Raw genomic sequence first — 5,682 nt, 5'->3', positions numbered from 1 at the left:
CAAAACTCTCTCGTAGGCTTGTTTCAATTCATTTGTTGTGGGGGGGGGGACAGTGGAAGTGCCACTACTTATCTTTTCTACCAATAAAATTGTTGTTGTTCTTGTTGTAAATTATAAATAATATATAATATATCTGATTTACTGTACTTGCCAAAAAACGCCTGGATTACTACTGAATTATTTTAAGGGAAAATTCTAGCAAGCTATCTTTTTTTTTTAAATTACATCCACTGTAAAAATAGAGGTTTCTCAAGAAAGGCTGTCAGAATTTCAACATATTTTGTTTCTGTTCATACAATATTTTGTTGATTAAATGTTTGTTCTGTGTGACTACTGACATAACTAATGGTCTTGACATTTTTGGGGGGGGCAAAAGTATAATTAATAACACAACATGATCATAAATAACGCTGCCATTAATGTCTGCTTTAAAGCATAATATTTGGGAACAAAAGTCAAGGGTCATCCAATCGGACGTTTAAAACTGGACACCTATAAGGTCAGCTTCCTGCAGAACAGCCTTTGAGCAGTTCTGCTTTATTGTATTTACATTCATATGCTAATTTATGTTACGCCGGTGTATTGTTTTACATATAAATGGGGGAGGGGCACTGGCCTGCTTGAATGTTAACATAGGAGATGTAATATTTTTTCCATCATTTCCCATCACAAAGTTTCACAATAGAAATTTCAAGTGACTTAACGCTAAAGCATGCTTTCAATGTTGCTAAGAATATGGTTTAATAAAAAAAAAAAAAAAAAATTGTGTGCGGTGTCATTATTTAATCTTCTGTTTAGTGGAATGCTTACAAAAAAAGGAAGACGCAGAACCTCTTACTATATATAGCATGTAAAACACTTCAATACATCCCATTAAATTTGTGACCCAGTTATCACATGGAGTGCCTGCTCCTAGTATACATGGTGCCCTCTGATACTTCTAGTCCTGTTTCCAAAAACGTCAAAGCTGCATCTTACAGGCTACTGTTGGGTGGAAATTTAAGTTTTGCAAGAGTCTGTTGTAGAACATAGACATACCTGGGAACTCTCGGGGTTTGACCGGGTGAGTGCTGGTTCTCCAGGTCAAGACCCGAATCCTCCAGGTCGTGGGAGTGGGGTCTTGACATGCCCCGCTCCAGACCCATTTTTTCCATTAAATGGGGGCGTTTCCCACTGCCGTCGGTGGGGCCGCCCACCAACTTCGGTGTGTAGCCCTGGCTGCGTTCCGCAAAGGGAAGGCTCCGGGTAGACGGAGAAGTTCCCAGGTATAACCATAAATAGAAATAGATTATATAAGGGTTTTGATGACATCTGCACATGCATGATAAACCAACAAAATAATATCAATATTTGTGACAAGCATATTACATAGAGAATAAACTGAAGATCTTTAATCTGGTATTACTATTAATACTATTAGATTAGATATTTTGGCATAAATTTAAGACAAAATATGCCCTAAAAAATAAACAGACCTAACTTTAAATATTGAATAAATTTACATAGAAGGATGGTTAAAAACAGTGGCATAAGAACTATTAAGGATTTATTAGTAAATGATACTTGTAGGGCTTTCTTACAATTATATACCAACTTCTCTCTTCCGAATAAAAAAAAAAAATCTTACATTTTTTTGAGAATAAAAAAAAATTCCTTAAAAACATCTATATCAAGCTCATCAAAAATTGTTACAGAGGAAAGGGTGGCATCAATAAAGTCTGGAAATATTTACACTATTTAAATCTACTAAATAACCACTCTACAAGGTTCCAAATAGATCATATCTGGTTCCAGCCAGAATTGAGACGATTTCAACCCTCAATATCCAATACGCGGCAGCCTAAGCAATATATGGCCATTTTTTTGGGCCGTGGTTTTTGGTATTCGCTGCGTATGCACGGATTTCTTACTCTGTTTTGTGTACTTTGCACACTGATATCATTTGTTGTGCTCTCCTCCACTGTGTATTTAGTTGTTTTGTGGATAACAGAAAACATTTGCTCATCCATACTTTTGACCCTTGCGAATATGAGCTGAAAATCCTTGATCTCGCTCCCTTTTTTCTCTATGTTGTTATGTCGAACGATTGTAATTTAACTTAATGCTTTAAGAATACAATGTTCAAGATGACACATGAATAAATATGTAATTTACATTGTATTTTGTACATGCTGACCAAGTTCACACAAGAAAATAATGAGATTAATCCACCCATGTTCATACAAATACATCCACACCCTTAAATGACTTATTTACCTGAAGTTTGGGAACGTTTTGGATTCTGGTGGAAAAGGAGTGCTATTCCTTAAACTATAAAAGAATTTGATGTCAGATAATCATTTGATCCATCAAATTGCTGTAAAGGCTCAAATGTTAGTTTGTAATAGGTGAGACAACTACAAAGTTAAGTTTGTAGTAATTCTATTCTCTTGTAATTTGGGTAAGGTAAGGTCGCTAGATATAGCCAAAGGTACCCGCTGAAACAGACCAAGACTACTCCAATGTTTGGAAGAGCATTTTTACTTATTGCCCTGGAAGCATCACATTATTGGTCTAGTTCCACATTGCCCTCAATGTTCTATCATAGTCTTGATTCATTTGGGCTATCAAAACAGTTCTCGCTATACTTTACTTAGTGGAGATCAGTTCAATTCTATGTAATCATGTTTAAAATCCAGATAAATTGTTCTAACATTGTTTTTTTGTCCATTGACGCTGGCACACTTCAGGGATCAGAGATGTCCTCAGACATATCCACAGCTTGATGTTCTTCATGTTACATGAAGGCTGGGAAATTGTTCTCGGCATTTGACCAAGCGATTTCACGCCATCCATCCTGGAGCTAGACAAGATCAAAGACGAGTGGAAAGATCAGGGGATGGGAAATAGAATGCATTTGCATAAACACACAAAGAGATGTGGAGGCAGAACAAAAGTTAATTTTGAGTGGCAGAGTTGCTACAAAGCCAAGTATTCATGCACCGTACTTGTGCATCAGCAACTGTTTTTCTTTGTTATGTGTTGCATAAAGTGGAATCTAGCAGATGAGTAGATACCCATTAACTGGATGGCATTTGCAATAATCCTTAGAGAGAGCAATGGACCTTCTAAGAGAAATAAATAACTACATAATGTAAATATACATAATATGTATATATAGTACTCGAGTTTTCAGAAAAAGTGACATACAAAATGCAATTTCAATTATGTTTTCATTTTTCTTTTTATTGTGTAAAACTATTTCTAAAGTGTAAATAAATTGCTCATCATCCTCAAGCAGTATATACACCAGTCCCACCAAAGAGGACACGTTGTCCATCACAAAACTGGTAATTGAGGCAGATCATCATGCAGCGGTGATCTGATCTGGTCTCACCAGTAAGCGGATAAGGTTTTCATAGGAGGTAAGCGCTTTTTTTCCTCCTTTATTTTGGGGAGTGGGTTACATATTAAGTGGGCTGAATATATTGTAGGGGTATTTTGCATCAGTGCATTAAAGTGATCTTTTGATAAACAAACCCTTGGGTGTGAGGGGTTAAACCTGACCCTATTAATTTCCAATCATATTTTTGAATGTAATCACTTAAGCTGTAGTTGCCTTTGCAGCAGCAACACTTTTATTTACACAAGTTTACAAGACACTTGACAAGGACTACGCGATTATTGGGATCTGCGGCATGTTCCGTTAGGGTGACTTGTTCTATGCCAGTTTAAGGTTAGGTTGCACCCTTCTTGTTAAGGAATTGTCTAGATACGGTTTTCTCACATGTAAAAGCTTATTTTAGTTCATGTACCAAGGTGTTTTGTAAAGGTTCTTATAAATAGAACAGAATAACCACTCTTCATCTGATAGTTGTGTTGTCCCATTTCTTCCTATGCCCCATGCAAACGAATGGAGGGATTCTTCGGAATATACATTTGCCCCTTTCGACCCCCCAGCTATATGCCGGATAGGAAATACATCTGGTAAGATGCATGGGACAGCAAACTAACCGCTAAATGGTAATGAATTATAATTTAGCAATCCAAACACAAGACAACAGGATTATCTTTGTTTACAGGGCTTGGGCAAGCCTTCCCTCAACCCGGTCCTTCATGTCCCAGCTGCTGACTGGTGTCGTAGTGTGATGAAGGTGAACACCAGGCAGCAGCTGGTATTGACTTTCCAGGGACAGCTGTCATAGGAGAGCCTGGAACCATTACAGCTGACCATTTTGCCTGGTTGAAGACTACCCCGATGGGTGGGACATGAGACATCGGAGACACAGAACAAGGACACTGGTATACACACACTTAACACAGAAATCTACATCGATACTGGAAAAAAAAAACCTCAGACCTGCTTTTTTTTGCCAATAACTTTATTTAAATAAAGACACAAGAACTTCTATACTGAAAAAATACAAAACAAAATCCACACATTCTCTTTTCCGAAGCAATGTTGTGTGGTAACTGGAATACTGTTAAGCACGTTGGCTAAAGTTAACAGTAATAATGTACAAATCTTAGTCAACAAAATGTCTGGTTAGGATACCCTGGAGCTAGGTTCTAGGACGCGTACATGGGATATGAGGAGGTCTTCTACAGCCTTCATTCAACGCACAAGAAATGTAGACAAAACATAGATAAATGGATAACGTTAATATTTATCTTCTCACGGTAAGAGGACAATGTGTCAGAACGGGAAATTCACCCTTCAACGGTATAATGTTAAGAGTTAAAACATGTAATTGTCGTGAACGTTACAGGGTAAATTAAAAAATAATCAACATTGTACTTGAATTTTTCTTTGTATCTATCCACAGTCGTCTTCAGATTTATCTTTGAGACCTGAGATATGTTGCAAACAGTGCAGTTTGTCTGCAGCGTTACTAAATACTGAACAAACTTGCATTACTATAGTAGAAACATCCCCGCACACAAAAAGAAAAACAATTTGCTACTTCTGCCTAAACACGTATAAAAAAATATAAATAGAAAAAAAAAAAAATTAAATATTTAAACTCTCCACGTAGGATTCATTTACAGTCATTCAGTGTGACAGAAAATTAAACAGACAAGGCAACACTATACAGGGAGATTACCGTGAGTAGCCACAGGCCTTATTGAATATATGAATGGGAAAAAAATTATTCCGCACATCGACAACTAATAACGCCTACCTGCAGAGGTTATGGGATATGGCGATGCCATATTCAGCCGACAGTGATTAGGAATATGTGTAAAGGATACATACAAATTGTCAGACAGTAGCAAAGTTTACATGTCACCTAAGAAACTATAAAAATAGAATCCACCGCTACGGTGGTTTTTGAGACATTTTGATTAGCAAGAGTTCATTGTATTGCTTGTGCTATCAAAAACGCCTAATTTTTTATTTTTTAGGGCAGCTTGATTTTATAATTACAGGAGGTTGAGAAGTCGGGGGCTTTCAGAAAGCTTTCTTTGATGCACCTGCCATTTCAGCGTACTGTGCACCTTATCGGCAAAAGCCAACAGTCTTCCAGACCATGCCAAAAAGGCATTTAAAAAAAAAAATATATATATATAGAAAAAAACTCAAAACTTACTACTAAGTTGATGTGTCACAAGCTTTGCTGGTTTACTTTTATTTTGGGGTGACCCGTGTCGAAAACCTTCCACCTGGAATCAATTCCAAGATCGTGGAATGTTGTGAAAAAT

Source organism: Sceloporus occidentalis, unplaced genomic scaffold (assembly GCF_023333645.1).
Source record: "Sceloporus occidentalis isolate IW3139 unplaced genomic scaffold, rSceOcc1.0.p SCAF_113, whole genome shotgun sequence".
NCBI classification, from domain to species: domain Eukaryota; kingdom Metazoa; phylum Chordata; class Lepidosauria; order Squamata; family Phrynosomatidae; genus Sceloporus; species Sceloporus occidentalis.
This window is presented reverse-complemented; position numbering follows the sequence as displayed.